The sequence below is a fragment of the Cibotium barometz genome, chromosome 18 (assembly GCF_041138505.1).
Source record: "Cibotium barometz isolate CiBa-2024 chromosome 18, ASM4113850v1, whole genome shotgun sequence".
Lineage (NCBI taxonomy): Eukaryota > Viridiplantae > Streptophyta > Polypodiopsida > Cyatheales > Cibotiaceae > Cibotium > Cibotium barometz.
Window position 1 is genome coordinate 52,496,955 of NC_141063.1, and position 20,960 is coordinate 52,517,914.

General features: G+C 43.2%; 1 pseudogene; it reads right to left on the reverse strand.

Annotated features, from left to right (window-relative positions):
- Nucleotides 1–1,028, reverse strand: LOC147629470 (protein translation factor SUI1 homolog pseudogene; annotated as a pseudogene).
- Nucleotides 1,029–20,960: the final 19,932 nt, after the last annotated feature.

The window sequence follows — 20,960 nt, forward strand, 5'->3', positions numbered from 1 at the left end:
TAAGCCTGAATGTAAGCCTCATATTGCATAGTGACTGGTACAATATCAAGATGTAGAAGATCAATACAATTATCAACGCAGAATTAACCTTGCATAGCCCTTTTTAAGGCTTCAAGTGCTAATATCACAAGAGAGAAGAGCTAAAATCCATGGATCTTAATATGCTCTTTCTTTGCAACGCCGGCCTGGGCGAGGAAGTGCGCGACGTTTTTGCGCTGGTCACCTTGCAGCTGGATAACGTGTCCCAGCTCTAGATCATCCACCACGTTACCGTTGCAACAAAATTCCTTCTTCAGATCCTTCAAAATCTTGTTGTATCTAAAGCTTTTGTTGATCCCCTGCACTGTCGTCAAGCATTTGCGTCCATTCCGCTGCTGCACACGAATATGCACTGCCCCTTTTGAGCCCGAGGCCGAGCCTGGTACTGCAACTGTATCAATATCAACTTCCTTGAATGGATCTGTACAGAAATCACTAAATCCATTAGAATCACCTCTCATATCACGATCCTACCCCCTCCCTCTCGCATATAAACTTCTTCAACTCTCTCTCTCTCTCTCTCTCTCTCTCTCACACACACACACACACACACACACACACACACATCATGGACCTACTCTTAAGCTTGTTCAAATGCCTTGCAGATCCACTATTGCCTCCCAATTTTGCCCTCTCATATCACGGTCCTACCCCCTCCCTCTTGCATATAAACTTCTTCAACTCTCTCTCTTTCTCTCTCTCTCTCTCTCTCTCTCACACACACACACACACACAAACTCAGATATATATATATCTCTCTCTCTCTCAGACACACACACACTTTCATGGAAGGGGAGGGGATATGATGGTGGTGGCGGCGACTTCTTTCTTGCAAGAGTTGGTGGTGGGCAATGCAATATACTCCAACCTTTGGTTTGGTGGCTTTTGCCCACCACTCGTGCTTCCACATTCTGTAGCACATCTTCTTTCCTTTGAGCTACTGCCTTCTTCTTCTTCTAAGATGAATTTGTTACTGAGAACAATAAATAGCTCCAGAGTTAATAGCTCCAGAGTTATCAAGGCAAGAAACATAACATTGTGAAAGCCTGAAGACTATCTTAATCCATTGATGACAATGATTTGCTTGGTCAATGACACACATGCCCATAAAAACACACATTAGCATCAACTCTCAAAACATACAACATTGACAAAATCCTTTTATGCTTGGCTTTACTATCATCATAGTAATGCAAACCATTCTATGGTAGATTGGTTACATTCAACATATTATGTGTTTGAATCCCACTCCTGTTTGATAGATCTTGGTATTTTTCCTAAGATGGAAAAGCTCTCTAAAGGGAGGGCCGCGGGGGGGGGGGGGGGGGGGGGGGGGGGGGGGGGAATGGGCTTACTTTAATATCACCCATGTGGTAGATTGGTTAGCTCATGGAGTTGGCATTCAACATGTTACGTGCAATGGATGATGTGCAAAATAGAAAAAAAGATCACTAATAAGACATGGAAAAGCTCTCTCTCTCTCTCTGCCCAGGCAGTAACAAATGTTTGTAAATCATGAATGAGAGAGTGAAGCAATAACCAATGCATGCATGTAAGAACAAGTGTGTGTGTGAGAGACATGACTGTGGGTCCTAGTTTGCCAATAGGAAGAACACGTGTGTGTGAGAGAGACATGACTGTGGGTCCTAGTTTGCCAATAGTAAGTAGGGTAACATAAGAGTAGCTATTGCTAGCTCTTAGCTACCTTGTTGCAAAATTTCCTGTAATGAAGCTATCCTTGATCACTATAGCACACACTTAATAAGCAGGATTTGATTGCCCTTCTAGCAAAAATGATGCTCTACAACGAGACCTACAATGGACCTTGCTTAGTCCCGAGATTCTTGCATTAGAGTCCTCTTTGCAGCTTCAACAGCCACGGCTCTTTTTGGCCTCCCCTCGCTCTCTCTCCATCATCTCTTTCCTCGACCCCCGCTTTCATCACGGGATGCTAGAGCGTTGCAGTGATCATGCTGAGAAGCGGGCCCTTGCATGTTGTTGTCATTCACACCACCACAGGTGTAGGCAATATGATATGAGCATGTATGGACATGCGACGACACTGCATCAGCATTGATGTGGATTCCACAGTACATAGAGAGAGCCTCGTGCACATAGGCTAGCCTTGGGAGATCACACATCAGCATTGATGTGTATTCCACAGTACATAGAGAGAGCCTCGTGCACATAGGCTAGCCTTGGGAGATCACACATAGTAATTCTCATTTTTTGCTCCCATATTCAACATTTGAATCTTAGTTCATGAGGGGGGGGGGGGGGGGGGGGGGGGGGGTTGGGGGGGGGGACATTCCGTCACAGGATCTCTTGGCATCACAGACGAGTGCATAGTACAATTATGTATTGCCATTGAGGACTCCTATAGAGAGTGCAACATGCCCTCTGACTCCGCATGAACTGTCATTTGGGCCATCTTTTCTGTAGGGGTCGGCTTACATGCACATGTCATCTTACCCATGGGGAAGATCCTATCCACACCTCGATCCACACAGGCCATTTTATATCTTACGTCCCCCTGGAGTAGCTTTAGGTGGATATGTAGCAGATTATAGAGGTGAAACACCTTTGCATATTATCACAGATCCTCCTCCACTTCATATCTGTTAAGCTGCCCAATATCATAGTGCTAATGCTAGAGCACCAAAGTACATGAATGCATCACCAAAAATGCATGTCAAAAGCACATGTGGATATAAACTGCATCAAATCAAGAAGCATCAAATATGCTAAAGAGAAGTACTGCCAATACCCCCTAAAGACTAGCATCCATGACCAAAAAAGCCCCAATGGTTGATAATTACATCTGCGAAGGGCATCACATCATGCAAACAAAGAGCAGCTCCAATCCAAGGAGATCCCAAAAAATTGGAAAAAAATGCTCCAAATATCACGACAATCTGCGAACAATGTTCACAAGTGTATATAACACTGCTGCAAAGCCACAAATGTGTGCATACACCGTAAAAGGACCGCACCGTTAGTTGAATGTGAATAGGATCTCTAAATTTAAAAAAATGCCCTAATGTCCAATGATAAAGCACCTGTATCAAAGTGACGAAGTTCCCAAAGGATTATGCAGTCTGTTGAGAAAGGCCACAAGTGTATACATGTACTGTAGGAGACCCACAAGAGTGTACATACATTGCTATGACAACGAACAACGCATAAATGTAATCAGAAAAACTGAGGGAAAAGCCCCAAGCAAAAGTGCCAAAATACATACGCTCTCTGCAAAAGCAATCCAAGTGCTCATCAAAATTACCAATGTCCTGATGACCCCACAAAATTTGAGGTAGAACCCTAAGAATCTATGGAGGCTGCTGAAATGTCCCACAAGTGTATACATATGCCGAGAAAGATGCAATGTCAACTGAGAAATTGGCGTGCAACTGTAAAATCACCTATAATGTGATCAAAATGTGTGCAAGAAATTGGGGGAAATGAGCAAAAGCCCCAAATGTCACACAATGTCACCTCCACAAATCTGCCTTAATAAAGACCTTTCGTAGGCACTCAAGGTGCTCCTTCCATGACAAATGCACAAAGAGGTCATCCAGGAATACTTCTAAGAACTGTCGCAAGAACTCCTTGAATGCATGATTCATAAGTCTTTGAAATGTGGCGGGTGCATTAGTTAAACCGAATGGCATTTGTTTAAACGCGAACACTCTGTATTTTGTAATGAAAGCAATTTTTGGCTGGTCCTCCTCAGCAATCGAGATTTGATTATATCTTGAGTAACCATCCAAAAAACTATAGGCTTCCTTGCCGGCCACTCTCTCAAGCACGTGCTCGCTAAAAGGGAGAGGATAGTGATCGAGGCAGGTGGCGACATTTACTTTTTTCAAATCAATGCAGACTCTGAGTTTTCCATTCTTTTTAGGCACCACCACAATGGGCGATACCCAAGTGGGTTGTTGAATCTCATAGATGAATCCACACTCAATGAGTTTGTTGATTTCTTCCTGGATTTGTGAGGCATACTCAGGATTCATTGGGTATGGCCTCTGATATACCGGTTTAGCGTCAGGCTTCATTGGTATAGTATGCTCACAAACCTCGAGGGGAACGCCTTGCATGTCCTTGTACGCAAAGCAATCCTTAAACTCTCAAAGTAGATTTAGCAATTCTTGTTCCTCAAGGTGGGAAAGATCTGTTGTTATGAAAACAGGCTTTGGATCTTCTCCCTCATCAGTTGGGCCATCATATCTTGTTGTGTTCCCTTCAGATGGCTTTCTCTGAGCTTTGTCAAAGATGAGGTGTCTTTCCCCAATAGTAAAAGCTTTAAACCTATCGGGTGCGGAATGTAAATCTTTTTCTGGGTTCTTAGTCTCCTTTTCCTTTAGCTTTTTTTTAGCTTGCTTCTCGGCTTGGGCAGCCTCATGGTTTTATTTTTTGTGTAATGACTTGCTAGATTTAGCATCTTTGTGTGCTTCAAGCTTTTTTAGCTCAATATGAGGAGGCTTACGATGCATCATGTGTTGCAATTGCTCTCCCCAACTATCTAGCATATTTTGGTTAGCATCAAAGGCACCTACAAATTGAAGCCATTGGACTGTGGTAGCGCAATCCTTCAACTTTTGATTACGATGCGCAGTGCTTCTCTTATTCTGGCGCCAGGTCTTGAAGGATTTTCTACTCTTGGGTATGGTGTTTGTAGAATCACCTTCAAAATGACTAGGACTGGAATCAATGTTAAGGTCGGAATCACTCAATTCATCCGTATCATTGAAATGTTCTACAGATAGGGTATTCAAGGGTACAACCTCTGGAATTGGGGATGCCATCAGCCGTAACACAAGTGATACCTCACTTTCCCCACACATCAATTGTAGCTAACAATTGATTCCAGTCATCATCGAATGGGGCTATATAATCTGGGGTGTAGTCTTTATGCTCAGGGTCGGTCTCTTTTTTGCAAGTTTGATAATAGTTGAGCGAGGTGGTAGCCTCTGAGTCCAAAAATACTGTTGTATCGGAATTCTTGCGAAAGAATCCGTTTGCCATTGGATGTGCCTTTTCAGACTGAAGATCTACTCGTACATGCTCATCATTAAGAGTCAAATAAACTTGATTATGAGACCAATCATGAACCATATGGTAGTATCTCATGAAGGGTCGTCCCAGAATCATTTCATAGGAACCTGGCTTGTCATTAAAGTCCATGACAGCGAAATGTGTGGCAGACATAATGGTCTAAGACCTTTATCTTGAAGTTTCTGAGCAATCCCAGAGCTTTGACTAAGCTCCCATTAGCTACCTTGACAGTGAGATTGGCTACTTCCATGGATGGCCGTGCCATTCTTTCCCAACATCATTTTGTGATGATGCTTACACTAGCTCCACCATGGAGTATGGCTAAAATGGAATTGCCCTTGCAAATAATTGGTAACACCACATTAGAATGATCGCCTTCAAAGTAATCACCAAGCATATTGACACGAAGTCAAAATAAAGACCTGGGATCTGTTTCCATTGGGGCGTCCTAGCTTAACCTTAGATGACAAGGCCAAAAAATTGTTGAAGCCAGAAGAAAAGCGAAACATGGCCATGGTTAAAGCTACCTTCATTGTCGCTTTTACTAAGCAAGGACCTAAGTGGGGACTAGCGTCACAACTACATTCAGTAGAGCGCAACGCTGGTGAATCCATGCGTGATTTCATCAATCGCCTTAAGCATCTGAACTCTCAATGCAAACCCCACGGATGAGTTAGAGATGATCAACTATTGGATCGACTCATCAATGGCATGAATCACACAGAGTTGTACAACAGCTTGATCACAAGAGGAATAACCACCTGGGATGACACGGTTGCAGAGGGAGATGGTGCATACCTATGTGTAGGTGCACGTGGTGGAAATGCTAGGGGAGTGCGATGCATCGGTGTGGTCGTAGGCGGCATAAATCCCGGCCTTGCTGTAGGCCTAGGAATGTATGGAGCATACATTGGCGGTCTAGAACCGAAGACTAGAGTAAGTGGTGGGCTTGAGGTGAATGTATAGGTGGGCCCAATTGGCGACATAGTCAGGATAGGCTCTGTAGGAAGTGACGCTGTGAATTTTCTAGTGCTTGGGATAGCACTTGCCGGTAATGGTTGTGTTCCAATAGATTCATATGGTGCATAGCTCATTTGGAGAGGTTCCTCAACTACATGAATTGTAGCAGAAGTTGAGGCAATCATGGATGGTCCATCATGGTAACCGGGTGAAACGATCATTAAGGGATCATCTCGACTCTTCAAGGGGGTCTCCATTTCTTCCAAGGTTGGCCCACAAGACTCGTTCGTCCGAATATAATAGATGGAACCCTCACTTCGAATGGACACTCCCAATTTAAAGCGTTCTTGCATGATAATTTGGTTTATGCAGTCACCTAACATTTGCTTGAATTCGGGGTACATAGTGGCAGCTGCAATATGCGCTCTCAACTCATCCCATGACACTGGGTAGGTGTGCTTTGTGGCTTTGTCATGCAGAGTTTGTGTCTTGACAGCATATTCCCAATTCGCTGTGTGAAAGATTTTTGAATCTATGGATGTATTGCTCTCCATTTTAGCTTTGCCCTTGTCGACAACTCTTTTAGCTTTGGCCTGACACTCGATAAATTGTTGTTGACCTCGCAAGGTGGCTTCCGCTTCTAGTTGGCGAGCTAATTGGAGAGCTTCCTCAATTTGTTGTAATTCCTCGTGAGTGAGTTATGCCATTGAGGGCGAGCTCTATTTCCTCATTGTCAGCATGGGGTGGTATGCCAACTTCAATGTGTGGGCGTCTGCTAAATCCCTTGTTAGCAAAGTATGAACTGACCTCCTCCTCAATGGGAGGATCGATAGGGACATTGGTATTTGTGTTGCCTAGACCGATGAAATTAGAGAACCTATCCAACAGACTTGCGCTATTGCTAGGAGCCTCGGCCCTTGGATCATTTCCTTCTTCGTAAGCACTCATGGTGTCGCAAGAAAATGAAGATTCACTAAAGATTCGGTGAAGCTTGGTTAGTGCACTAGAGCAAGGCTCTACAGAGGGGCCTATGCCAAAGCTAGGGATTGATCGCGGATCGTTTGAACCACTCTCTTCAGGCGGTTGAATGATACGTCCGGATCTCAAGTTCATAGGCCTCTAACTGTGATCATGGGTTGGATTCGGCTCATGTGTTGTCCAAGAAGGGTTTCCTGGGTAGGGGTGGTTACACAGGACAAAATGGGGGTATTTTCTAGACAACTTTCTATAATGCGAGCAACTGGTTTGTAAGCAATAGAGGGTGCGTGAGTTCCAACTCCAATTAGGACAGATTTGGCTTCTGTCTATGGCAATTGCAAGGTTGGCAATACGGCTAGTGAATCCTGTTAAGGCTCCAAGAGGTGGGCTTTGTGCATGAAGTGGGTTGCACTCATACTTACATTGCCCGTGTCCCTCGCAAAGTTCACTACGCATAAGATTGGTATTAGGATAGGAGGGTTGTTTACTGACCTTCTTCTTCTTGGCCTTGGGCTGGGGGAAGTGGGATGGGATTAGGGGCATCTAAGACCGTTAAGGGTCATTGGAAAGGGTTTTTACGGGCTATCTGATACACAATTCTCCCTTGGCATCTGTAACTTGCATACACATTGGAAAGGGTTTTTATGGGCTATCTGATACACAATTCTCCCTTGGCATCTGTAACTTGCATACACATAGGAATCCCAACACCAGTGTGTGTGGATTTGTCTTTGTTCAATGAATATTAAGACACTATGAGAGATTTTAGATACGTGATAAAGTGTGGAGCGACGTTGAAGGTGAAGGGGTTTGCACTCACACAAACATTGTTGATGCGTGTTACAACGAACTCTACACATAAGTCTAACTTTTGTTCCCTTTTTGTATATTTTCTCGGGGTTCAAGTGCTCTTTTTCGGTGTGAGCACAAAGACCTTAAAATGTCAGATTTTCTATTGTTTGTTCAATGTTCCAAGTACTATGGTCTTGACGACTGGGGGGTAGTAGAGTATTTAAGGGGATATTTAGATCCAGAGCAGTGGTTGGCCTCTCTCGATAACTCTTGTGAGCTGTGATTAAGAGGAGTTTACCACAGTATTCACCGAGGGGAGTATCGGCACAGTACACGTATGAATCCCAACACCAACGGGCGTGGATTTGCCTTTGCTCAACTACTGATAGGACACTCCGAGTTTGATTAGGTGGATGAGAGGGGATAGATGGGTAGACACGTTGAAGTTGTAGAGGTCTACACTCACACAAACACTGCTGGTGTTTTTAATACTTAACCCTACACATGAGAGATAAGTTTTTTTCCAATCCCATTGCCGGTTTGTTTTTACTTTTGGGTTTTTGTGGATGTTTTTGTTTGTTTTGCAAGTTTTTTGATGTTTTTTTTTGGTTTTTTGACAAGGTTTTTTTATTTTTTTCTTTTGTGTTTTTGCTTTTTTGGCCAATGAACATGAAAGAGAAAAATAAAAACAAATTGCAAAAGGGGACTATGCACACCTTGATCTGACGGATGATGATGTCGTGCGTCCAACTGCTTTTCGCAAAATCAGAGCGCTCGCCTGCATCATCCACCGAGGGTTAAGTGCGTGTAGGTGGAAAGTGCTTAACTAGGTGTGTACGTGAAAGTGCATGAAAAAAAGTACTAAAAGTATATACATACACACCACTTGACAAGGGAGGGACCTCTTTTATACAGAACTGGTCAAAAAATTTGCCTAACATGCGAACATAGTCTTTGGATGTCAATTACAACTCGACTCGGGGTCTAGTCGGTAATTGATAAGGTTCAAGGATCTAGGCTAAGAGGGCTAGCCCAGTACGGCTTGATTCATGTGAATAAAGCTCGTTTCTTGTCAAATACACCTTTTAGCGCATGAATGCGAGCTAATGATACCCGATTGGATGCAAAGTAATATAGATATATCAAAGTAGCTAAGGCTCACTAGCACATCCAACCTTGGGTTCCGGTCTCAATAAGACAATAAATTAGGCTTTATAGTCAAAAAGCCAATTTTGCATGTGAACTTGACCTTAAAGCCTCGAAATCAATCAAATCTTGTTCTACTTATTGAAGACAATGTGATAACACTTCTTATGAAGTCTGGTTTGAAACCGAGTCGATTTGATCAGTCATTTAGGCCTAACGGTCAAAATCACAGTTTTGTAGGCGAACGTGGCCTAACTTGACTCAATTTTACAAAAATTATTATCAATGTGTAGAATTAGGTATGACAAAGGGGCTCACTTAGTTCAGACTCATTCGGGCCACGTCGGGCCGTCCATTGCCTCGTGTCCGGAAGCTTGTTTTGCATGCAAACGCATTCTTAATTATTCAAAATGAGCTACGCCCCGTTCTCTTTGTGCAAAGCAGTGCGAGAATGCCTCGTTTCAATTTTGGTCCAAAATCGAGTTCGTTTGGTCAAGGTTGTTAGTCTCTATACTAAAAGAATACTTTCGCGTATGAACGCAACCTTAAGTAATCAGAATTGGTCAAATTTTAGTTCAACCTATGGAGCTTAGTGTGTTGATCTCTCGTTTCAAGTTTGGTTCAATTCCGATCCCGTTCGGTTGGGTTCCCATGAGTATAAACAATTTTTACTAAATTTCACTGCACAGAGCGTGAACGGCCTGTAATTTTTGATTTTCAGCCAAGTGATGGCTTGCATGTGTACCCACTGATGTGCCGAATAGGCGTGCAAAGTTGCAGGCCAATCCGACTTCTTTGGGGCAGGCTCACGCGGGTGCGGAGAATCTGCTTTGTTTTTATTGCTTTTCATGCTCCAGGGGTGTGCGGGGCCGCACGTGTTTACTTTTTTGATCCTTGGGATGGGCGTGTACTTACGTAGGCCTAGGTATGCCTACTATCACTGAAGTGTGTGGGCGTGCCTCATTTCCTTATGCATGTAGGGGGGAGTGCATGTGTGTGCGAGCGGGTGCTTGCTTTTTAATGCATGCGTATACGTGTACGTGTGTCTCTCAATATGGAGGTGGGTGTGTGAGTGCGCATGTATGTGTGCGAATGTGTGTGCGGAGCACGCACCTTTTGTTTTTGTTTTGTTGTTTTGTTGTTTTTGTTTTGTTTTTTAACTAAAATTAATTAATGAATTAATTAATCAATTAATTAATTTTAATGTGTGTGTGTGTGCGTACCTTTAAGTGCATGCATGTGCGTGCGTGCATAAAAATGAGAGAGAAAAAAGAGGGGGGGAGTGTACCTTATACGCATGTGTGTGCACTTCGGTTCCGAGCGGGGGGTTCGGGTGCCGGCCGTTTGCTCCGAGGAGGGGGTACGCTGGAGCGGGTGCGAGAAAGATTGTGCGGGAGTGGGGGGTCCTCTTTCCTTTTAAAGCGTTAAAAGCTTTAATTTTAAAAGCTTTAAGTTGCAAAGTTTTAAAAAGCTTTTATTTTAAAAGCTTTAAATTAAAAAGCTTTAAAAGCTTTTGATTTCAAAGCTTTAGGAATAGCAGCGACGGCGGGGAGAGAGAATGAAGAAGGAGAAAGAGAAGAGAGAGAAATAAGAGCTAGAGAGAGGAGAGAGGTGGCGGCGTATGCTGACATGGCAGCAATGGCTCGTTGACATGGCAGGCGCGAGTGGTGTGAACTGGCGGTGGGCGTGGTCCGACAACTGGCAGGGGGGTGCCCGTGGGAAAGCAAGGGAGAGAGGGGGTGCGGGGGTGCCTGCTAGGGGTGGGGTCACAGGGGGAGGGAGCGCGGGTGAGGGAAAGTGTGGGGGGAAGTGAGGCTAGAGGGGGGTCACTAGGGGGAGTGTGAGAGAGGGTAGTGAGAGAGTGAGATGCGGTGAGGAGTGAGGTGTAGGTAGAGAGAGAAGGGGGGTTTAGAGGGTAGAGAGAGAAGGCGAGGGGGGTGGAGGGGAGAGTAGAGAGAGAAGGGGAGAGAAAGAGAGAGAGGGAATAGAGGGGGTGGAGTTAGAGAGTGAGGGGGATCGGGTCTAGAGAGAGAGAGGGGGTGCATGAGGGTAGAGAGAGAAAGCGAGGGGGGTGAGGGGAGAATAGAGAGAGAAGGCGAGGGGGATTCACGGGTGTAGCGAGAGAAGCGGGGTGGGGTGAGCAAGAGGGTGGAGCAGAGAGAGAGTGAGGGGGAGCGGATTTAGAGAGAGAAAGAGAGAAAAAAGGGGGTGCGGGTAGGGAGAGAAGGAGGAGAGGGAAAAAGAGGGTGTGTGTGTGTGTGTTTAGAGAGAGATAGAAGTTAAATAGTAGGGAATAAAATAATAAAAAATAAAATAAAAATAAAAAAATAAAAATAAAAATAAAAAATTAATAATTAAAAGGTCTCTTAAAAGGGGCCCTTCCTGCCCCCCCGGGGGGGGTCGGCGGGGGGAAAAGGATGAAAGCACGGGGCAGAGGGAGAGAGAGAAACAAGAGAGTGAGCATGAGGGGGGGTGTGTGGGTGTGTAACTGGGTGCATGGGTGGCGGGTGAGGGCCCGTGGATGAGGGGGCGGGTAGAAAATTAAAAATTAAAAATAAAAATAATTCAAAAAATTAGCGAAAATAAATTGAAGGGCTCTCGTAAAGGCCCTCTCCCGCCCCCCGCCGGGGGGGTTTGGGAGGAAAAAATAAATAAATTAAAAAAATGGGATAGAGGGAGAGAGAAAAAGAAAAGGAGAGAGAGAATTAAAAAATAAAAGAAAAAATTTTAAAAATCAAAAATTAAAATTAAAAATAGAAATAAATTATAAAAATAAAAATAAAATAGAAAATATAAAATATAAAAATTAAAATTAAAAACTTAAAAATTAAAAAATTAAAAAAAATTAACAAATTAAAAAAAATTAACAAATGAAAGAAGAGGGGGGGGTGTGTATGTGGGTATGCGTAGGTGGTGGCGGCGGTGGAAGATTATGATGGCGACGCGTGGGCACGTGGATGCGTACATGACGGCGATGTGAGGGCGGTGATGTGGCCGTAGGTGGTGGGCGACGTCGTGCTGGTACGGCAATGCGTAAGTGTGTGGGGTGGAGAAAGAGAGAGAGTTGGTGATGTGGCAGCGCCGATGACGTGGTGGAGTCGATGATATGGCGACGCCGGAACCGAGTGTGTGTGTGTGTGTGTGCGGATACAGAATCGGGGTGCGGCACCAAAATCGGGTGGAAAAAATAGAAAAAATAAAAATAAAGAAAAAATAGAAAAAAGATGAAAAAATAAAAAATAGAATGGGAAAAATTAGGAAAAAATACACGCGCGTTCCCTCGTGAGGAGAAGGTGCAGGGCAAGTGTCAGCGGAAAAGCATTGCGGGCAGGCATAGCGGAGCGCCCGGGACGCTTTCTCGGTGCTACGGGTGGCACGCGGAGTAGATTTTTCAGTGCTTAATAGTGCCAAAATAAAAAATTAAAAAGAGGGAAATGAAGAGAAGATCACCACACGAACGTTTTTGATTTTTGAAGATTTTCGGGCACCGTTGGCGAGGGCCGAGTGTGAAACGGGCGTGTTAGGTATCAACGCATCCGGTTCGACGAGAAGACTTCTAATCTATCAACAAAGTTTAAAAAATCATCACTATGTGCGCACAAATCACGATTTTTAGCCGGTTCGCGCGTACACACAAAGCGACGAATACCTAGTTTTCAGACGTACATAACTTGACCGTATGGGGTCAGATCGTCGAGCTGTTTTGTAGACATATTCACCTCATACCCTACTTCACTCCTACCAATCCTTGCCATTATTGGAATGCCAAATCACCCATTCTCACGCAGTCTACTCGTGCACCGACAAAGGCGTCCCGGGAGTCAAAAATGGCCATCCCGGACTCCGATCGGCGGACCCGCTGGAATGTGGTGAGATGGTCCAGCCAAGTTCTACTCACCCTATTGCATGTGTCTATGAATTTTCATCTCAATCGGATCCCGTTTGAGTGCGCATGAGCGGATTTATGCTTGCTTTTTTGAAAAAATTGTCAAAAACGGCCGCCCACGAGCGTAGACGGAGTGCTCCCACTTACTCCGGGCATCAAATCGGTCCCCGATCGTCACCACACATCGCCGAGGACTAGGGCTACGTACCCAAATCATCGTTATGTGAACGATGATTTTCATTTGAGCGTGAGAGTGGATTTACACTTGCTTTTTTTTGGAAAAAACATCAAAAACCGCCTCCTATATGCGTAGATGGAGTGCTCCCACCCAATCCACGTCTCCAATTGGTCTATGGTCATTGTCACACGTAGCTATGGATTAAGGTTATGCACCCCAATTGTTGTTACATGAACAGCGGTCCTAATTTGAGCGCAAGAGTGCGATTATGCTCTCTTTTTTCACCAAAAGCTGCAATTTTTTTTCCCTCTTCTCGGATATCTATACAACCCCCCAGGCTCCCCCAACAAGCAGATATGCATTTGGACACACCGTTTGTGAGTTAGATCTGGATTAGTGAACGTAGGTTCACTAATTACCTCAGGTTTGGGAGTCGTTTTTCATCGGGTCATAACTCCACAACCACGCATCCGATTTGCACAAACTAAATCTCTATCCTAATCTACTTAGTATGCTCTTCAAGCCTATTCAATCACTTCATCCACCGTATCTACCGTTTAAGCATGACAAGTCACTGAAATTGATGTCTCAAAGAGGAAAAAATTAGATTTTTTTCATCTCCGAGTAGTATAAAGCGCTATGCGCACTCCATACACACCTAACTTCAGCATTTTAATCATCCTTACATCTACTTCATGACCATACTCCATACCTTCTACTCACCACACAACCAATCAAAATCTCATCATCATTCAAACATGCATACCATCAATCTTCTTATGTACATTCAACACTCATATATGCGTGCATGCATCAATCATAAATCACCTCTTCATGCATCAACGCACACACACATAGCGGAATGGAAATAACCAATAACCATAGACGAGTTCAATCACATTTAGCTATTGTCCGCTTCCCTGGCAGCGGCGCCAAATGTTAAGCACTCTCCCACCCTTTTCCCCTTATGCAGGAAGAGACGACCCCCTTGCTTCACCCCCTTATGCAGGAAAGCAAAACAAAGGAGTGATGTTTGATGTGGGGACTTGGGCTATGGCTGTGCATGCATGCACTCCTTACGCAACACACAATAAGAGGGTAGCCTCTTGTAAGAAAGGTAAAGAAGAGGGTGTGTCACTCCCCCTTTCACTTGTGATCGAAGCCGGATACGTTGGGTACACCACGCGCATAGAGGATAGCGAGGAGATGCAAAACCACTAAGATAAGAGCCTCCCTGCAAGCCTTCCACACTCACCTCTCTCCCTCTCTCACACACAGAGAGATACACAGAGATACACAGGAAGCGGATAATAGAGAGAGCAATCTCGTTTTTTGAATTAAACCCAAGAATATGTCCTTTCAAATTACAAAATTGGGCTTTTAAATGACGTGGAAAAGTGCACGGGCTCCCATAGTATGGTCCTAGGCCGTTTTGGGCATGTTCTGGCACTCTTGGAGCACTCCAAGCACCTCTTTTCTCACTCAGACTTCAGTTTATTAAAATTACAAGGCTTTTTGTGGAAAAAATAAAATTATATAAGACCGAAAAAATTAGAGACCGGGTTTTTAAAAAAAAATTAAAAGTACATTTTATTGCAAGATGGCTTTCAAGGGTATTTTCACTCTTGCTTCCTTGCTGCTTCTTTGATTCCACTTTCCTTGTTGCCGCTTTTGGGCCTCCTGAGCTCATCGCCATTAACGCAGTTAACACTAAGTTACTTAAGTGCCATTGGAGTGGCGGAGAGTCCTACACTCACGCACATGTGCATACGTAAGGAGAGTGGAGGAACCTTGATGTCAAATGCCCTTTTAGGAGTAATGACAGCTATTAGAGCACTTCTAAGTGATCTATGTGCTTTATTTACTTCTAAGAGAACCCATCATAATTATTCTCTTGTACAACATACTATTTTGATTGCATATTCTGTGAATGCATACTAGGGTGTTCTACCTCTGGACACATGCATTAAGCATTGTTATTGCTTCCACCCATGCATCATCATCATAACACATATCCTCTAAGGAGAACTCCAACAAATATACATACTTAATAAGATCGACAAGCCAGGGCACTTTTTCCCACTGGGTTTTTTCCCTCGGCCTTATTAGGTTCTCAACACCATCGTCCTTTTCTTTTTCTTTCTTCCAGCCAATAAATCCATCATGGAAAACTTCGACCTACAATCAACTCAGTAAAGGCAACACCAATAAAACAAATCCAGATTAATGGGTCTCTATAAGAATTTGATCCCTCAAGTTATAGCTTACGTCCCACAGAAGCATACACCTCACCTCAAGAATGCACCCAATCATCTTATCATCTCAAACACTGCTACCCTTAGACACATCATCGACAGTGTCCAGGGAAGGATACTAAAATAGAAGGGGGGGAGTGTTGTGGGAAATACGGAATATGAGCAAACACGAAGCGGATATGGAGTATTCCGGGAAGGATGTAATATAGATGAAGTGTTACGGGAATGCGATGGAGTATGTTATGAGGAACACCTCCCAAAGGATTGTCTGTTTTACGACCAAGAGATGATAAAGGGAAAGGGCAAATGCCGTTACTTTATGTTGGGGTAATACCTTCTCCCAATAAATCTAGACCTGAGAGTGAGACAACTCCTTTGCGAGTGATCACTCGCACCCAAGCAAAGCGGAACGTGCAAATAGAGATCGATGAGGGGAAAAAAAGTCCTAGGGACGACAAAACCAAAGAGGATGTTCCATCCTCAAGCAAACAAAAGAGAAAACGACCAAGGAGTAGACGGAGCAGGAAGTCAAAATAGAAAAAGAGTTCCGAAGGCGGGATTCTATTCTGAATGAGCTAGAAGGAGTCTTGAGACCCAAACAGAACGTGAAGGAGAAAACATCGCAACAAAAGGATGCTCAAAATCCAAAAGAACAAGTATCGGATTCTGAGAAGGACTCAGGATGATCAGTTCTTGTAGAGAAAGTGAATGAGCCTTTAGATGCAGCTCTCAAAGCCTACAATAGCAAACTTGTAGCTCTCATTGAGTTGTCAAAAAAGTTGCAAGAGTATCCTAATCCTCGTGAGAAAAAGATTGGTCTAGCTGTGCACCAGCAACAACTGATCAGGGAAACCCAAACCATCTTAGAGGGACCACCACCTGCTTACAAAAGGCAATCTACCTCTCTAAAGTCAAAACTTGGATACGATCGTAGAAGCAACGTCGAGTGTGGAAAAATGAAGTGAAGTGGTATCTTTACCTCCTTTTGAGGACACACCCATTGTCACTGAGCCTCCAAAACTCTACTTAACTACGGACTTCGGAGATGAAATCCTTGAGTTTGAGGAAGCATTAGCGGAAGAGATGTAGGAAGCTGTGCAAAAACAAGCAGTTGAACAAGGCTTTTCAACTAAATCTCCACCCTTTTCCATAGTAGACTTCACCAGTCGAGAGACTGCAAATGAAGATGATAAATCTCTTTAAGATGAGGTGCAAACTGTGCCATCACCACGCAGCAAGCATACCCTTAAGTCCATGCCCTCATACATAAGCGTTTACGAAAAACACACCAAAACCCTGGGAATACCCTCTGTGAGAAATCTAGACTTGGGGAAGGAAAGGATATGCAAGCTTTGATGTCCACTCCAGTCCCTTGTATGCTTCCATTAGAAGACCTTTTGAAGGCTATAGTTGACTTTGGCAAAAACACGAACTATGAAGTGATCTTGGGATGGCCGTTTATGTGCCAATTTAAGATGATTCAGGATTGGGGCTACAACTACTTGTATCTCTGTCATGAAAGTGTAATCACGCAAGTCTCCGAAACCATAAATATAAAGGTATATCTAAATCACCAGTTGATGAGTCTAGCTCTGGTTCTTCATAGGACTCCGGGGAAACAATGTCAATTGATAGAGCGGGTTTGTGGATTTGTGGAGCATCGTGCAAAGATCTCAAGCCGGGGGATGTGATCATAGATCGTAGTGTAAAAGATGACGCTTATGTCCCTTTGCCTTTTCCAAAACACCTACTAGACCCTCAAGCATGGATCCACATACTAGCAACGCTATCTACATGTGCATTGCCAAAGCAAACTCAATTTTGTGACCCAGATGGGTATGACATCATCCCCATACGTATGCTTAAAGTCTATGATTCTAGATTCTGATGATATAGGCTCTAACCATGATAGCTTTGCGGAAGAGTATTATGAGATGGACCACAATTCTAACCCGAGTCCTATCCTTGAAATGCATGAGGAATGCAACAATTCCTTGCAAAACAATGAGGAAGAGAGGCAAAATGAGAATATCTTGCCATCAACCAAGTCTTGGCCAACAGAATCTGCAGATATCCCATCAAAAGCTCAAACGACTATGACCACAATACCGCAATACCAGATACAGCTGGTCAACAAAATTCCTCCATAATTTTATGAGTATGAGGATGAGAGAGGAAATTTTTACAAGGTTGTTAAAAAGGCACGCCAAGAGATTGATCCACCAAGCACAGTGCTGGCAACACCTCAATTTATTCGCATGAGTGGTAAGGTACTTCTTCATGATGAATTGGAAAATGCATATGAGATGGTACAGTAACTTCCTAAAGGTATAGAGCAGTCTAAGAAGGGGGGAGCACCTTCTTCAATATCTCCTCGAGTATCACCAAGAGTTCCACCAGGGTTTGACCATATAGAGACTCAACCTTCTAGAGCCATTCTTGAAGCGGAGCATGTCATGCTTACTCTCAAGAAGTACATGAACAAAAGCCATTGTGTTTTGATTGTGGTAGAACTCACCTTCTCAAAGATTGTCCTTTCTACAGATAGTCACATGCAACTCAGGCACTTGTGCCACCCATCATGAAAACTATTGTAACAAGAGCGGATCTACATGTTAAACACTCACACATAAAGATGACTCTTGTGTCTGAAAAGACAATTGTTTTTCTCTGTGAATATCGATTCAAAAATAAATCAGAGCTTAGTGTCATACAAAATTTGGGATGCATTAGGCAAACCAACTCTAACTTCTCTAGAGCCAGAAGACCAGAGAATCATAGGATCTGTAGTACTCAAAGTCAGAATACAATTGCAGTCTATGTATTGTACATTTCATGTTGCTAACTGGGGTGAGACAATAGAAGATGCTATTTTAGGTTGGTATTAGATGTGTCAAATAGATTACCAGGCAGATGAAAGGGCTAACGTATACTTGATCAAGGTAAATTCTGTAACCCTCACAAGAAAACATTATACAAAGGAACCCAAAATAGTTCAGAAAGTCCGATCTCTTCAGGAAACTTCTTCAAAGTCCATAACAACTCCCACAGCAGAAACAAAACCATCAACAAAGAAGGTCACATTCAAGGAACCTATGAAGACAGTGGTGACAACCACTATAGAAGACCATTCTACACAAGATGGTATTGCAGTACAAATGGCATTTCAGTCATTGCAAGACTACAGAAGGGGGGAGCCTCAATATTCTACATGGAGTACCCAAGGAGTTGCACCACCCTTCTACCTCCAAATCACTCAATATTCTACATGGAGTACCCAAGGAGTTGCACCACCTCGATTGCACCACCCTTCTACCTCCAAATCACTCACCTACCAAGACAAGGGCAAAGCAAAAGCCAAATTGGCCATTCCACCTCCAATTTCCCAAGTCCAAACCTCACAATGTCTACTTTTTCAAGAGTTTGCAACAAGCTCTTCAGCGATAACCCAAAGCTCACCAAGGATATAGTCTCACACCAAGCGGCACGAAAGAGTTTATCAGCCAAAATATCCATCACTAAGGGAACAACAAAGATGAGAATCACAAGTCTAGTACCAAAGCAAATGCTCAAACGCGAAGACTATCCAAGGGTGATAACACAAGTGGGTAGAACGTCAAGCAACAGAAAGCCTGCATTCAAACGGCTGGATTTCTCCTCAAAGGTCATTGGAAGCATATGGATACCACCAAGGCAATAGAGATATGTGGCTACCCAAGCCAATGTTTGTAGTGTACAAAGTGTCTTCCACAACTGATCTTCCAACAACTGGAGCTCAAAAAATCCAACAAAGAACACAGTAATAAAGGAGCAAGAAAAGAAGATCAAATCCAAAAAGAAGACCACCAACCATGGGGCCAAAACAAGACACAGCATCGGTGTGTTCCGACTTGGATCCCTAAGGAGAGGATATCTCAAATATCAGCTAAGGGAAAGAGCCACCTAGTCTGGATCCTAGCTAGAAGAGAAGAATCAAAGGCATATCAAGAATGGATTGTCCCAGACAATCTCATCCGAGCACAAGGCTATTACAAGGGGAATGCACAGTTATGACTACCAAAACCTCTTCTTCAAAGTCAAACAATCCATCTACCTTTCCAAGAAGAGAAGCCATGCCAATCAAAGCCCACCAAACAATGGAGGCCAATAGTAATGCCTACACCCTCAGGTCAACCAAGCTGAACCCATCAAGCAAAAACAAAAGTGGGTCCCTAAGAACATCTGTGTTGACAAGCTGGAAACATCTTCAAAGATAAATTCCAAGCCAAGGCAACAATGGGTCCCAAAAAGAAGAACTATTAAGGCCAGTCTCAAATCCAAGGCCCTTGAATCAACAAAGGAAGAACAACTACCAAGAGAACCTTCACGACTTTTCAAAATCTTCAATCCAATTTTTGATTTACTAACACTAATGTCTCAGTAGATAAAAGCCGTACCAAAGTACAATCAAGTTCTATAGTACTTGGTTGAACTCACATGACATGGAGTGCGCCGGATGAGCGTGCATCAAACCAAATTTCTTTACAATGTCATCAATGAATCTTGATTGTCTTAGAAGCAATGTACCTTGTTGATGATATCATTGAACTCTTATACCAAGACATGAGTGAATCTCATAAAGATCCACCATCTCAAAAGTAGAGGATAAAGCCTTCTAAGTGAAGATTATTGGAGACAAGTATGGTATCATTGATATAAAGAGCAAGAATAACAAATAGATTGTCTTCATGCTTAACATATATGTTGGGATCAGCAAATGAGGAGGTAAAACCTTGCGATGTAAGGAAAATATCAATCTTGATGTACCAAGAGTGTGAAGCCTGCTTTAGACCATAAAGAGCATGATGTAAATGGCATACAAGATGTTCCTTACTAGGCAATGAAAAACCTTCTGGTTGCTCCATGTAAATCTCTTCTTTGAGGTCTCCGTTGAGAAAAGCAGTTTTGACATCCATTTGATGAATTTCTAAATCAAATTGAGTAGCAAAAGCCAAGAGCACACGTAAGCTAGTCATGTGAACAACAGGTGAAAAAGAAAAAGTGTCTTGATAATCAACTCCTGCAACCTGTGAGTAGCCTTTTGCAACTAGTCGAGCTTTAAACTTGTCAAAAGATCCATCAGCCTTTATCTTTGTTTTATATACCCATTTGCACTTGATAGGAATATGATTAGAAGGCAAATCAGTAAGAGTCCATGTACCTTTAGAGATGAGAGAGTCATATTCAGCTTGCATAGATTCTTGCCATTGATTTTTGTTTGAAGAAGATATTGCCTATGTATAGGTAATGGGATCTTCATGAACAGTCATAGCATTCTCAAAAGAATTATCATAGATGTGATCAGAACCATGTTCAAAGTCAATAGGAAGATCAATATAAAGATCAAGATCAGTATTGGAATCATGGAAAATCGTTCACCACAATGAATGAAGCCATGAAGAAGCTTTGCAAAAGACGATGGCCAAGCACACGAATGCTTCTCGTTGATAGCCAAATCACACAAGTGCTTCTTGTTGATAGGCAAAGATTCAAAATTTCAAAAATGACCTTAGTGCCCTTGCCCGTGTCAATGATCGTTGTCAAAAGAACAATGGAAGAGGTTCCACCCACAGTCTCGCCTTCTTTCTTTCCATAGAAGCATATTGCAATTTATTGCACCTTTTGCTACTAA